The sequence below is a fragment of the Hibiscus syriacus genome, unplaced genomic scaffold (assembly GCF_006381635.1).
Source record: "Hibiscus syriacus cultivar Baekdansim isolate YM2019G1 unplaced genomic scaffold, ASM638163v2 tig00110236_pilon, whole genome shotgun sequence".
In the NCBI taxonomy this organism is placed as follows: domain Eukaryota; kingdom Viridiplantae; phylum Streptophyta; class Magnoliopsida; order Malvales; family Malvaceae; genus Hibiscus; species Hibiscus syriacus.
In genome coordinates, this window is record NW_024062640.1 from 145526 (window position 1) to 162182 (window position 16657).

General features: G+C 34.9%; 1 pseudogene; it reads left to right on the forward strand.

The window, feature by feature from the left end:
• The first annotated feature begins 1025 nt into the window (after window positions 1-1025).
• LOC120114587 lies at window positions 1026-4177 on the forward strand (annotated as a pseudogene).
• Window positions 4178-16657: the final 12480 nt, after the last annotated feature.

The following is a 16657-nucleotide window of genomic DNA, read 5'->3' on the forward strand; positions in this document are numbered from 1 at the left end:
TTGAAAAAAAGTTAGTTTTTTCGAATTGTGACATATGGCATGACATGTGACATCATTTTGATTTGATGAATAAATTTATTTTAATTTATTAAAAATATAACTAAATTGAAAGAATATATAAATAATAAAGATTAAATATGTGATTATATCAAAATATTTAACTGTGATTAATGATAATTAACTTAGGATAATAATATATCTTAATTAAATAAAAAATAAAAGTAATCATATCTTATATTTTTTTAAATCAATGATTAAAAATGAATAAAATACAAACATAAACGACCATCATTTTAGTTAACACTAAAAAAAATCCCCTTCAATGTTGTGTGCGCACTAAAACGACGGCGTCGGGTCCCTATGAGTCCACATATCGTTTAGATTTCGTGTACCCGAAATTTCTGGATGTTCTGAAATTACTTATTCAATTTTACTTCTGGGTCTGATTTCACAGAATAATTCTTAGGATGATCCTGCTCACACAGAATCTTTACTGCCCCTTCGCTTCATTAAACTAAAGTTTTTCTCAGATGCAAGAATTGTAAACCCTTACTAATCAAAGCTCTGATCTTTTTTAAATATTTGTTTTCATTTTAGCTTACCTCAAAAAAAGCTTCAACATAATCATATCAAGTATTGGGATCAGTATTCGTACTTCTAAACACAGGAAAAAGAAGTTATTTTCTTTTCTTCCAGGGATTTACTGCTGAATTTGGCTTCTGTGATTCTCCTAATTATGATTTATGCTTTGATGTTGGGATCTTATTTCTTCAATCCTCCTTTTTTGGGTTGAAATCTTAGGTGCTGCTATTTTTTCAGTGCAAAATGGATATGGAATTTATCTAGCTGAGTTTGTATATGGATTGAACTGAATTTCATTTCCGGGCAATAACTGGAAAAGATGAATTACATGCCGCCATCTTTTCTTTTTTCATTTGTTGATGCTTTTTATGTATTACAAGTTAAAGATTTTGAGGGTCTATGATTGTTCTCTGTGCAGGTTTTGAATCAATTTTGAGTTATAAAAAATAGTATTTGTTAATTTTTTAATCGAGGGTTCTTCAGATATCCTTTGATACATTCTTTCAGCATTCTCAAGTTCGTTTTCAAGGCGAGAGTAAAAAGCCCAGGAATGCCGGAAGATGTGCCTCATCCTTCAAAATTCCCTCTTTGAAGTCGAGGAGCTTACTGGTTTTCGAAATTGACCTTATTCATCTTTGATGATATTGGATTTGAACTTTAGGCCAAAATCATTAAATTTCGATACACAGAAGCAGAAAAGGCCAGTAAGTACCAAGGGAACGCCTTTTCGGGTTTTGCATGAACTTTGTGGAGACGGTGAGCTTGATATATCACACATACTACCTGCTCTGTGAATTATATAAATTGTGCTGCTTGCAAGGTGTTAGTTTGATATTTCTGTATATTAGGTTAGTTTGGAATGGAAAATAAACCAAGTGTATTGACCCAAAGATATGAAATCAGTCGATTACTTGGCCAAGGTGCCTTTGCAAAGGTGTATTATGCGAGGAGTATACAAACCAACCAGATGCGGCCATAAAAGTGATAGACAAGGAAAAGGTCACGAAGGTTGGGATGATTAATCAGATCAAGCGAGAGATTTCAGTGATGAGAATTGCTAGACATCCTAATACTGTGCAGCTTTATGAGGTAATGGCCACCAAAACCAAGATTTTCTTTGTTATGGAATACTGCAAAGGTGGAGAGCTCTTTGACAAAGTTACTAATGGAAGACTAAAGGTTGATGTTGCAAGAAGTATTTTATGCAGCTGATCAAGGCTGTTGATTTCTGCCATAGTAAGGGTGCTTATCACCGCGATATAAAGCCCGAGAACCTGCTGTTGGATGAGAATGAGAATCTAAAGGTCTCCGATTTTGGTTTAAGTGCCCTAGCGGAATCAAACGCCAAGATGGCCTGCTTCATATACTTGTGGTACTCCTGCATACGTTGCTCCTGAAGTGATCAGCAGAAAAGGCTATGATGGAGTAGCAGCTGATATTTGGTATTGCGGAGTCGTGCTATACGTCTTACTGGAAGGTTATCTCCCATTTCATGATTCAAACTTGATGGAGATGTACAGGAAAATTGGCAAAGCAGACATCAGATATCCTAGCTGGTTCCCTCCAGAAGCACGCAGGCTGGTGTCTAAGATGTTAGATCCAAACCCTACTTCTAGGATTTCAATGTCTAGGATCAGGGGAAGTGTTTGGTTTAAGAAGGGATTGATTGCCGAACTAAAGAAACTTCGAATGGAAAACGAGCAAGCTTCTCAGTATAGTGAGAATAGCAATGACAATGCCGAGACTAAACAAGATTCAGTTCAACTTCCAAACCTAAACGCGTTTGATATCATATCACTTTCGGATGGGTTTGATCTGTCGGGATTGTTTGAAGGAATTTCTGAAAAGAGTGAAATAAGATTTTCATCTAGACAACCCGCTTCGGTCATCATCTCTAAGCTGGAAGAAGCCGCTAGACTTTTGAAACTAAAGGTGAAAAAGAAGGATGCAGGTGTGTGGAAACTGGAAAGGCTAAAGGAGGGTCGAAAAGGGATCTTGTCGATCGATGCGGAGATCTTTGAAGTGACTCCGACATTTCATCTGGTGGAGATTAAGAAATCTAATGGGGACACTTTGGAATATCAGAAGATGGTAAAAGAGGATATGAGACCTGCCCTCCAAGATATTGTATGGGTTTGGCAGGGTGATCAACAACAGCAGGGGCAGCAACACGAGTAACAGCAAGAGCAGCCTCGGCGGAAAGATTCTAGCGCTGCCTCCACAAGCAGGTATGACAAACCTTCTTAAAATTGCTAACTTATCAAGATGTGTGTGTACATTGCCTGTGTTTTAGAACCCAAATTAATAATAATAATAATAATAATAAAGAATGATCAGCATGTGCCATAGCAATTGAGAAAAACTCAATCAGATGAGAAAATTAAGAATGTCTATTAAATTGGCCTTTAACGAAAGCCAAGCCGCTCAAAGGAGATAGGATTATTAATTAAGATTGTAAATGAGAAAAGATATATTGTAGGTTATTTAAGATTAATTTAGTTAAAATTTAATCAATACTTGAATCAATGAATTTAACTCGAGCTCGAATTTTTAACGAACCAGAACAAATTACTTAGTACTCAACTTGAAAAATATAAGAGCTATTAGAAAAAATTAGTATATTAAAATTTTAAAAAGTTTAAATTAAATTATTAATAATATTAATATTTACATGTTATTTTAAAAAAATACAATATAAGGCTTTTATGTTCTTAAGATTCAAGTTTAAGTCTAGTTTCAATTTTTTATTTCAAGTTTAAGTCGAGCTTGATAATTTTAAAATTATCAGTTTTCGAATTGAGTCAAGTTTAATTTTAAAATTTTCGAGTCGAATCAAATTCAATAATACTCAAAACTCAACTTATTTATAGCCCTACTTCCAATCAATGCATGGGCAAAGCAAGTGTAGGGTAGTTACTACAACAAAAGCATTATAATGTATCATAATAAAATAGACACTTACGTAGAGAACATTTTAACGAAAAAAATCACAAGTAAAAGATAAAAAATTTCCTTGATATAAAAAATAAAAGAATATAAGATAAAATTTTATGAATATTTTTTTATATTTAACTCTAATCCCTAGTATCCATTTATAAGGATATTTATTTGATTACATAAAGAAACTGCAAAACAAAAAATCTGTTCAAATTATATTTCTTACTCTTAATCAACGTAAAATAAATAGCTTTCGTACTTTCAATCAAACTTGATTTGCTATTTTTTTAATCAATTTATGTTCTATTGTGTTTGGATTAAACTTTAACAGTAATCAACACCACCAATCCACATAAAGAACTTTAGAAAGCTGCAGTCCATCAGTATCATAAAATTTCAGGTAGGGCTACATCATTGAAGTATAGCTGGCTACTAGAACTCGTGGTTAAATACTGGGACTGGAAGCAATACTTACATAGAATGGGAATTGATTTTAATCGAAGGAGATATCATCCGTTGTGACCGTGACGCCCGGAATAAAGGCATAACAAATGTCACCTCTATTGGATAAAGAATCTCTCACGAAGTTCAAATGAGGAACTAAAACTATGGTCAAATTTGCTGAAGCTTCAAGAACCAATACCATCATTCACGACTCTACTCCAGATGCCGTCACGAGCTACGTGGAGAGGGATCTTGAGGGTCCTCCTTTTGGTAGATTAATCTTGACCTGGTTATGTAATAAAGAATTCTACATAATCCCTTGTGATATATTTTACTCTTATTTTATATTAAAACTATACGATAAACCAAATTTATAGTTTTCTAATATATATATATAAATAAAATATCAACCAAACAAAATGAATAAAAGATTTACCTTAATAGATTAAGGATTGTTGTTTTTTTCTTAAGGCACAAAATTTGAGCACCACATATACATGTGTTCATTGTAAAATGGTTAAGAGTAAGGATGTACATGGGTCGGGTCGGGTCGAGTTTTCGATTTACCCGATCCGACCCGAAAATTGTACACCCTCCACCCGACCCAAACCTGAACCGTCCTTTTGAGATAAAATTCAAACCTAACTCGACTCGACTCGAAATAATATATTTATAAAAAAAAAATATTACTTTTATTCAATAAACAATATAGATTTAATTAAAAAATAATATATAGAGGGATCTTATTGCAATTATCCCTAAATATATAAGGTAAAATTATAGTTTTTTTGGGTCAGATCGGGTCGGATATTTTTCACCCTAAACTTAGACTCGATCCGAACCCAATTGTTTTTCAAAAAATGACCCGACAGGGTCAGGTCAGAACCCTCAGGTTCGAGTCTCGTGCCCATCCCTAGTTAAGAATCTTTGAACATATACTACTTTATATTCAAGTACAATATTAAATTTAATTTAAAAACATTAAATTTATTTTATTTTAAATCTTATTAAATAAAAATATATTGAAATTAATTTTAAAATAAAACATTTATTACTATTTTAAATCTTACATTGACTATATTTTAAAATAGATTTTATATATATTTATCTATTAATCAATAGTGAAATTTACTTTAATAATTTTGGTGTTTATATATTCTCATGAAAATTATATCAATGACTACTAGGATTGGCAACGGGTTGGATCTGGACTTGATCCAACTAGACACAAATCCAGACCCATTTTAACATCTTGGATCCAGACCCACCCCAGATCCACGGATCTATAAAATTGAGACCCAGATCCAGATCCAACGGATCTCACGGATACGGGTCCAAAACGGGTCTGTTAAAAAAATGTCATTTATCCTATGTTTAACGTAATAAAATGTCATTGACTAATTTCACATCATATCTCCAATGAAGGAAAGACTAATTTCACGTAACCACTCTCGTCATCCCTCACCAAACACTCTTCTTCTTCTTCTTCTTCTTCTTCATTCTCCTCTCTCTTCTTCTTTATTGCAAAAGTTGAAATTTTAAGAGGTTCAAGTGTAAGTTTGGTTAATCAAAGTAAGATTATTAATCTTCACTCTTCAAGCTTCAATTCAAGCCCTATTTCTTAAGTTTTTCACTTAGTTTCCAAAATGTATTTTTAAGAGGTTCAAGAAAATAGATGGCTTTGGCTTGTTCTTGTGGATTCAAGTTATAGGATACATTTTAGCATTAACCCAACCACTTAGTTGAGTTAGTAACATCTTTTCTTGCCTTTGGTTAGTGAAAGCAGTGGGAGAAAGGTCAAAAGCAAGGGGAAAAGAGAAAGTTACCTATTGAGTGATTTGAAGGCTTTTTGGCAACCAAGAATCAAGGTAAAACATTCATAACTCTTCTATACTGTTAGTGAGTCATTAGAATTGCAAGATAGCTATATGGTTGGGTTAAAAGCATGTTGAGCATGATCATGGTAGAATTCATGTTTTGATGTTTAAGCATATTTTAAAGCCTTCTTTATTATCCTTTTTCATCACATAAGACATTAATAATGATTGGGGACCTCACTAAGGTCTTTGGGTTAGAAGAATAGGATTTTTCGTACTTATCTGGTTCACTTTGTAGCTTGGGTCTCAATACTGAAGGGCTAGTATTGAGAATGTTCTTCATTTCTGAGCAAATTCATGAATTTTTGGGCAGTGGTATCGATACTCGTTCATCGATATCGGGGTTAGTTTCAGTACTTTTATAGAGTATCAAACTAAGTCAAGGGTATCGATATTTTGAAGGATCAGTATCGATACCAACAGTTTGTTTTGGGCAAGAAAGTCCAATTTTAAGGGATTAGACTCAAGGTACCCCAACACTTTTGTATATCAGTAAATAATACTACAAGTGAGAACATTAATGATGCTTCATTACATTTAGAAACGAGATAAATTAGGGGACATAAAACTAGCTTTGATTGATGATCGGGAAACAATTAGGACACCCAAGTTCCTTTAGTAAGATTATGATGTCGAAGTATAGAATCAATCGGATATCCTGGTAGTGTGCAAGGCACTTTAAACTGACTAACTAGGGTCGAGATCCGACACTCGCGAGGGGTGGGTTAGTCGAGGGTGTTGTGTATGATGTAGAGATTCTGGGCCGCATCCTCGGTGGACTAGAGGGGTGCGTGAGCTTCGAGATGCAGAATCCTTAGTCGTACCATGTTGTCAACCATAGAGTAAAGAGTTTAGTATACGAGTATACTCAGTATTGCAATATTATCAGTTAGCTTGAGCATGACATGAACACTTTTAGTATGGTTTAATTGTTAGTGTGGCACTGGGTTAGCTCAGTGTTTGGAATTTGTTTCCTTACTCAGGTTACTTGAGGAGAAGTCAATGAGCTTTCTTGAGCAGCAGTAATTCCAGACCGGGTGGTGTGCAAAGTACGTCTCAAGATTATCTTTTAGAGGGCATGTATATTTGTAAACCCTCATTTTGTATATCTGAGTCGTAACTATTTTAAACGATGATCTGTATATTTTGAATGATTGCTTTTTGGAGCTCCTGATGTATACCATTTTTATAAAGGTGGTTGCTTTTATTTTATTTTGATTATTTTCAAAAAAACAATTTCGATTAAGAAAATTTTTGGTTAGCCACTCTGATAGTTCCATGTGGCATTCTGATCAGTTAACTATGTGTCATATTGGTTTAGGGTGTTACATGTAGATTATGAAACATTCTATTGTCGCAAGTCTATTTTAAAACCTATAAGAACTCAACCCTATAAGAACTCAAGAGTCTCATTCAATAAAATATTTATTTATTTTTTCAAACCTACTATCTCGTTTATATATAATTTTTAAAATCAAAGGTGAGCTTTTCTATAAACAGGTAAACGGGTACAGACCCAGTATCTTAGTGTCATATCTGGTACTTTAATCAGAGGATCCAGATCCGATCTGGATCCATCGAATCCAAAATTTTAGGATCCAAACCCTATAAAACATATATGAATCAACGGATTCAAGTCGGGTCCGGGATCCATTGACCACTGTAATATTTTTTTTCTTTTATTTTAATCACTGATCTTTTAATTTTATCAATCAAATTACTTAATTATTTTTTTTGCCAATCAAACCAGTTGTCGTTAACATTTAAAGATAAGGTGACATGAATGTTAAATATTTTTATATAATTATATATTTGATCTTTATTACTTATATATTTTATCAATTTAATCATATTTTTGATAAATTAAAATAAATTTAATTCTTAAATTAAATGATGTCATGTGTTACTTGTGACATATAATGTGAATGTATTTTAGTTTAATTCTAGTGGAAAGAAAATTAATAATATAAGAAACGAGGAACAAGGGAGCTCAGACTTAGGTGCCTTTGGTACTGAAGCACGAATTCGGCCATTGAGTCAAATTGATTATTTGGTTTAAAGTAGAGAATATATATATATATATTATAGTATAAACTTAAATCCGTAACATTTATATAGTTTAACTAAAATTCACATTTTAATTTAAACATATATATTTTTATTTCAATCTATTAAATATGTTTTATTCTTAATTTAATTATAAAATATTTTTATTTTTATTTTAATTCAAAAATGTATTTTTTATTTTTATCTTATTTTAATTTAAAAATACATTTGATTTACCAAATGTGTAATAAATTAAGGTTTCATTCCTTTTATTATTCCTTTTATTTTCATAATAATATAAGATAAATAACACATGTTGTAAGACATAACCAAATATGATTACTGATGTAGTTGTGAAAGCATGTCTTTCCACCCTAGAGAACTAAGTTTAAACCTCTTCAATAATCGTTTCCTTTAAATTTATTTTTCTTATATCAGATTATGAGATGATGAGGGCAAAAAATTATTTAAATTAAATTAAGAAAAAGTCCTTCAATTATTTCATAATATATTTCGTTATATGTTTGAAGGATTAAATTTGTTGAATTAATTTAAAATTAAGATCAAATTAAGAGAATATATAAGTTATGATGATTAAATATACAATTATATCAATTTTATTTTCTCTCGTATTAGTTTCTATATTAAATTTTAACGACATATATTTTGACTGAAACCATTTTAATAATTATGTAATCATATTAATAAAAATAAAAGTATAATAATTATATCTACATCAATCTCATAATTAATTCATCATTTGAGTAGTTTACCAAAAATAAATTAGACCTAAAATATATCTTATACTTGAAAAAAAAAATCGCCTCAGTGACCAAAAATGCCTTATAATATACGATTTTAACCAACTTTTTCCAGATTTGCCAAAATGACCAACAAAATCGCAATGCGATCGCTAATTCGCAACGCGATCTCCATTATCGCAAATTCGCGTTGCATTTTCGCAATGCGATAGTTGGAAATCGCGTTGCGATGGTCTACAGTGTCGTTGCGATTTTACCAATTCGCAATGCGAATAAGTAAATCGCAACGCGAATTGGGAAAATCGCAATGCGATACTGACTATCGCAATGCGATAATACAAAATCGCAACGAGATACTGACTTTCGCAACGCGATTCTGACTTTCGCAACGCGATTTACATAGCGTCATTCGTATTAACGCGTATTTTTTTTTCAAATTCCAAACACGAATTTTTTCTTAATAAATCAGAAATTGAACTGTCCACAGTAATCGCAACTCATAACCTCAAACCCAAAATCACAACACTCAGTCCCATCTCCATCTCTCACTCTCTACGGCGAAATCCGTCCCCATCTCCGAAGATTTCCGTCCCCATCGCCGGCGAAATCCCTCACAACCATTCACAGTCAAAAATCCCTCACAATCATTCAGAAATGGAAAATCAACCTCTGAGGGTTAGTTTTTTATTTTTATTTTGAAATTTTTGCATTATTTTAGGTTTTTCATATTGAGATTGATGATAAGTTTACTGGTAATTTCAATAATAGATTAACCATTTCACTTAGATTTCTTATTAAATTCATTCGATTGCTGCCAATACTGCTAAACTGTTTAGCCTGTGAAGTTAGTATTTGTCTTTGTTTTGTCTTTTGGTTGAAGTAATGCAGAAGAAGAATAGTTTCGAGAATGAAAATCGCAACGTGGAAATAACTATCGCAACGAGAGAATCGCAACGCGAAATAAAAATCGCAACGCGAAACCAAAATCGCATTGCGATTTTCATTTCGCGTTGCGATAGTCATTTCCGCGTTGCGATTCTCATTATCTCGTTGCGATTTTCATTTCAACCAAAAGACAAAACAGTGTTGCAAATTTTAGTTTCAAGAATAAACTACTATTTATATTTATTGTTTTTGGTATATCTTGACAGTGTAGTTTTTGGTATATCTAACTTGGTATGTTTATTGTTTTTGTAGAAATTTTTTTCGGCTTCATTGACATTAAGGAATAAAGTTAGCCTAGCCACTACAATTGCTTCGAAGCTTTCACCTGCACAAAGAAAATTGTTTGAAGAAACCTGCTTCGGGCCATGGCTGAGAGTACAGCATCCGGGTGGAGATGCTAATTTGACCCATTTGTGGCTTCAGACCATGACTAGAGATCTACCCGACAGTATACAACGTGGTGAGGAAGAGATATGGTTTCATTTTGCACCGGCGTATACTTGTTTTGGGCAGAAGGAGTTCTGCTTAATCACGGGTCTACGATTCGGACACGATGATGTAGGCCGGTACACTCGTCATATCACCCGCCCATCATGGTTATCCAGGGTTTTTCCTGATGAGTCAATAGAGAAGCCGAACTTACACGTCGACGACATGAAGAAATTGTTTAATAAGAAAGATGGTTTTACTCGGATGAATGACGTTGATGTTGTCCGAGTATGCCTTCTACTACTTTTGTATGCCAACTTTTTAGGCAGAGAGGCCAGACAATCTATTCCTCAGGAGCTAATATTATTGGTAGAGGACCTAAATGCATGGAATCTGTTTCCGTGGGGTTCGTATATATAGAAAGCTGCCTGGACTAAGTTGTCGTCTGCCTTTGATGACCGCAAAAGTTTACGGGGCGATGGGTCGAAATACACTTTGTCAGGCTTTGTTTGGGCCTTTAAGGTAAGAATTTCTATATAATGTTTTCAAAATTATAATTAATTATTTAACAATTACTAATGTTTGTTATTATATTGTTTGTAGATTTGGATATTCGAGGCCTTTCCCGCCATGAAGACATATGCAATAAAAACTTCAAATGATATTCCCAGGGCTATTTCCTGGAAGAGGAAACGTCTGTTGGATTGGGAAGACTTAATACCATATGCGACAATAAATAATGTAAGTTAACACAAATACTATCATATATAAACAAGTTATTAATAGTAGACGTTTAACTTTGTTTGAGTTTTTATATTTTTAGGAGGCCAACATTCCATTAATTAGACTGACACCCACGGAGGCTGAGCTTGCCACTGATTGGTGGCAAGCTAGTCAGCGTTTTCTTGATGGCACGAATGATGAGCAGCCTCCACTTCCTCCACTTCGAGAGCCATCACCTCACCCAGAGCCATCACATGATCGACCCGACTATACACCTCTACAACGAGAGCCATCACCTATCCCGTCACATCATCGAGCCTCTTCTCCACCATCACCTCATGATAGGCGACCGGTAAAGATGCCACAACTTCTATCTCCCTGTTCTCCACCTCCACGGGATGAGTCAAGGGAGTTACGTGATGAGGTCAATGCCTTGCGTGGGGAGATCGGTACTCTACTCGATAACGATGGTGCATGGCGTGTGGAGGTGTCTACTTTACGTGGTGAGGTTGCCGCTCTACGTGAGATGGTAGTATCGTTGCAGAATGAGGTTCATACTCTACGCAACGAGGTAAGTTTAAGATTTTCCATATTTAACTTGATGATAAATTTACTCGTAATTTCACTTAAATTAACCATTTCACTTAGATTGCTTTAAATTTATTCGGTTGCTGCCAAAACTGCTAAAATGTTTATTAACACTGTGAAGTTAGTATTTGTCTTTTTGTTTTGTCTTTTGGTTGAAGTAAATTTATTCGGTTACTGCCAATTCTGCTAAACTGTGTATTCTTTAACACTGTGAAGTTAGTATTTGTCTTTGTTTTGTCTTTTGGTTGAAAGTTTGAAATATATTTGTCTTTGTTTTCACTGTTTAAATATCATGTCTGTTTATTTACTGATATTTGTATTTAATTATTTAGCGGACCGATAAGGTGGATGCTTTACGTCGGGTTTTTCTTGCACGACAGAGTTCACGCATCAGACGGCGTGCATGTGCTATTAAGTCTCCGTATACCCCAATAGTGCGAAGACACCGCAAGAAGAAGCCCGACTCGCCTGTCATCCCTCAAGAGTCCACTCCTATCGTTGAAGAGGCCCCTATCATTCCTCGAGAGTCCCCTCCCACCGTTCAAGAGGCCACTGTCATCGTTGAAGAGGTCCCTCCCACCATTCAAGAGCCCGATTCACATGGCGTCATATGTAGGATTCTTGAGAAACCCTCTAACGTATCGGACATGATGGATTCAAGTTGGCTCTCGTATGAGTTACCGGCCAGTACCATACCGGTATCTGAAGTGGAGAGGAAACAACTACCGGACACAATTCTGGATAACACCCTTTGGGCTAAGACCGCAGTTGATTTTTATCTACATGAGCGAAGCCAGGGGTGTTTCACTGACATATGCAAGCTCAATGATGATATCTATTTGTTGCTTGATCGGTCTTGGTGGGGCGTATTATTAGGGGTCGAAGACAATGGCTATTTCGATGGAGGGGTAAGTCTTATATTTTTCTTATATTTTAATTTTATTTTTTATTTTTTTTGTAAATTTATGTAAGTTACTAATATATGTCTTTTTTTGCAAAACAGCATATCGATGCGTGGGTGTCACGTCTTCTAATAATTAGGAAACTTAAGGAAAATAAAAGAAATACACGATATACAATTATGCCGACGTCTTTTAACGCCGTTCACTTGAAGAATCAACGAGATGATCATTTGCGTTGGGCATGGACAAGCTAAACTTTATCCTGCATGGTGGGAGGTCGATAAGGTTAGTGTTTATTTTAGATTGAGTTTAAAGGTATTCATAAATAAGTGCGCAAATGAATGAATTATTACTTATGATTACAGGTGTTTATCCCTGTTTTGGAACGTAACCATTGGCTTCTCGTCGAGCTTCAGATCCCATCCCTTAAGGCAATAGTATATGACAGCATGATAAATTACATATCATTGGCTGATTTAAGAGATATTATTAAGGGATGGAGCTCTTATTTGGCTAAATTCTTGGATGCGATAAATTATTGGACTCGTTCTGGAAACAAGAAGCCAAAGAAGTTCAATATTACAGTTAGCAGAGACGAGACCGCACCACAACAAACGAAAGGACCCAGAGGGGATTGTGGTCCTCTCGTATGCTTGGCGTTGGACCGTTTGATCACAGGAAGTATAAAGTATCTACCTCCCACCGATATAGATAGAGCTGCAGTAGGCTTGTGGTTTCGACATTATATGGCTAGATCGATATATACGAGACGCTTCCTACCTGCATCCGCGTTATAAAAATGTCCATAAACAATTGGTATGTTTATAGGCTTGTTGTTTGAAAATGTTTGGTTAAGTACCTAGAATTCAATAATTTGTTGTTTGTAGGTTTTAGATGTGTAGAAAGTGTTGTTTGAGCAAATGTTTGGTTTATGCAGGTTAATCTCAGAAGTGAGCTGCGTGAAAATGATGTATGGCTGCAAAAGTTGATTCAATAGTAGAAGTGTTATTTTCTCTAATAATTATTGCTTATTTTTTTATTGTTTAATTGATTTGTAAAAGGTGATTTGTAAAAGTTGATTTGTTTAATTGATGTTAACATAATTCTTATTTGTGCTTGTTTAATTGATTGAAATGTAATGGTTGATTTTGTTGATTTTAATCTGCATTATGTTGAAGGCAAAAAGTACTATCGCAATGCGAAATGAAAATCGCAACGAGAGAATCGCAACGCGAAATGAAAATCGCAACGAGAGAATCGCAACGCGAAATTAAATTCGCGTTGCGATTTTCATTTCGCATTGCGATTCCCTCGTTGCGATTTTCATTTCGCATTGCGAAATTAGTGTTGCGATTTTCATTTCGCATTGCGATTCTCTCGTTGCGATTTTTATTTCGCATTGCGATAGTAATTTCTGCGTTGCGATAGACATTAAGATGATTGCCTATTAAGTGATAACAACTGAACAGATCATAGCAATTTTCAAACTCAAGTTACTAATACATGCCTAACTGAAAATGTTAAAAGTTCACACATAAAATCTACATAATACAACGTTTTCATTTAAAAATCACCTAAGTTAACAGTCCCAAAAGGTGAAGCCAGTTGTGATTGGGATTTTAAAGATGATTGCGATTTTGATTGCCTTTTTCTTGACACCATATGAGCTTTGGATTTTGATGATGATCCATATTTTGGTAGAGGAAAAGATGATTGTGATGGCACTGGTGATCCACATGTCAACCTTGTATGACCACTTTCCTTGCACCGACTACATGTCGATCTCTTCTTCTCTTCACCCTTAGACGGTATACGATCGTGACTTTTTGGTCGGCCAGGTAGCCTTCTGTCCATGGCTGGTGGCAAAACTATTTGTAAGTCATCTGGTATGTCCCACTCAGAAGGATGTGGAATAGGGTAGACAATCTCGGCATAAGTCTGTCGATATACTTCTGTAGTGTAGCAATCCATAGCGTATGTGCTTGAATCATCTTGGTTTAGATGAAGAGCAACTTTTATAACATGGTCACACGGATAACCAGATGTTTGCCATTTCATACAACTACACGTCCTTGCATTTAGATCGACAAGCCCATTTAAGTTATTATCCAGTACTTCAAACAAAGTGTTTGAACATGGTTCAACTCTCCATGACGTTGACTTCACAACACGTTTCGTTATTTTTTTTCAGTCCATGGTGTAACACGATGTTCCAATGTTCCTGTAAATTTAAATAAATAATACTTAGTAAAATATATGATAAGTTACGAATTCAAAGAAATAATACCTGCATGGTTTCTTTTCTTGTAGTACCACTGTTGAATGGAGGCTCGAAAAAACTCCATTAACATAGTAATGGGTAATTTCCGGGAATGACGACTTAGAGCGTTGATTGATTCTGCACTATTAGACGTCATGAAACCATATCTTGCTCCAAGTTGATGTACTCTTGACCATCTTTCAAACCCGACATCTTCTAGTGTTTGAGCACACTGAGGCAAAACACGTCTTAAACAGTTTATATGCTTATTGAAATCCACTTCCCGATAAGCCTTTACAGCCTTCCAGTATGTCCATTTGTGCTTTTTTATACCAGCAGACCTTGATTTTAGATTTCTATACAAATGAACACCACAAAGTCCATGAAAAGCATCTGGGAAACACCTTCTAACAGCATTGTCAATTGAGTTTGCCCTATCGGATATGATTGTCAGATTGCTAATAGGACCTATGCAATCCCTAAGATGCCCCATAAACCATGTCCATGAATCAGAGGTTTCAGATTTGCCAACCCCGTAAGCTATTGGCAATATCCCATTGTTAGCATCCATGGCTACTACTAATAAGCTTACTCCAAGGTATCGACCTTTCAAATGTGCTCCGTCAACTATAATAACTGGGCGCATGCAAGTAATAAACGAACGAATCTACAAAATAATATACACAAGAAATATAATCATTTAAATGTGAAATGCATGTAACTAACAGAAATGAGTCAACAGAATTATATTGATTTACTAACCGCAGCACCAATGGCGATAAACAGCAACTCAAAGCGTACATCTCTATCTGTATTGATATGAGTTACCGACCCAGGATTTTTCAGCTTTAAATTATGACAATAAGCCGGCAGTTGGGCAAACGATGCTTCTGGCGACCCCCTCAACAATTCCAAGGCATAACATTTGGCTCTCCAAGCTTGAGAATATGATATACTAATCTTGAACCGAGCATTCATGTCAGTCATAATTTCATGTCCCCGATATACCCTGCCATTCAAAAACATTAACTCAGCCAGAAAACCACCCAACACCTTTTTGTTTGCCTGTCTATGGTGAGGAAAAACTTGGGTTCTTGAACATGTATGTTTATCAATAAAAGTCCTAACTTGAAACATTACGCAATCTTTTATCCTCTTTGCAATCATACGCCACGTACAGTTTTTGTCAATCGTACACCTTGTTTCGAAATGATCTTTGCTTGATTTGTTAACTTTTAGTTGATAGCCATCTTCCACACATTTCGTATACAAAGCTATCTTCAAGTCTTCCTTTGTATCAAAACAATCATCTTTCTTGATACGAATAACTTTTGTGTAACAATCAACTGCTTTCTTTGCCAACTCTTCTTCCGGTAGCTGAAGTAATTCTGGCATATTCCAGTTATACTCCCGTGGCATTTTCTTTTCTTCAGGGACTTTTTCTTCTTCTTTTTCTTCTTCAGGATTATATGAATTACAGAATGGATGTTCAACATGTTCATTCACAATCGTAACTTCCTCCTCATTATCATCAACAACATCTTCCTCGGCAACGGGTGTTTCATCATCAAAATTCGGGTATTGACCAATATCAAAATCATTACACGCAGGGTCTGTTTCTTCTTTTGAAACATCATCAAAATCCGTGTATTGACCAATATCAAAGTCCGGGTATTGACCAATATCAAATTTCGAATACTGACTAGTACTCACAATTTTTTCTCTTGGCTCATCATCGTCTAATTGGTCAATACGAAAACCGGAATTTGGTGCTGAAAGTTGATTTGGATTAGGATTAGAGAAAGGTTGTGGGTTTTGCGACCCACTTAGTTGATTACTACCCGCTACTGACCCAACAATACTACTTCTAGGTTCAACAACATACAATGTAACATCATCACTGAAACATTAATGTAAGCAATGAATCGTTCAACATCTTCATTGTCGGTTAATAAATAAACTTTACCATTTCTCTGATAAGATAGCCTAAATCCACTTAGGGGCTCTAAATTCAATTTCTTTGAAATACGTAATATTAGGGTTTCATAAGTTAACTTCTTTAATGACAGTTTTAGTTGAAGATTCATGGGTAAAGGCATATATTGTAAAACACCATGAACATTCTCCCATGACCCTCCAAAACACAAATCTATCCAAACATGA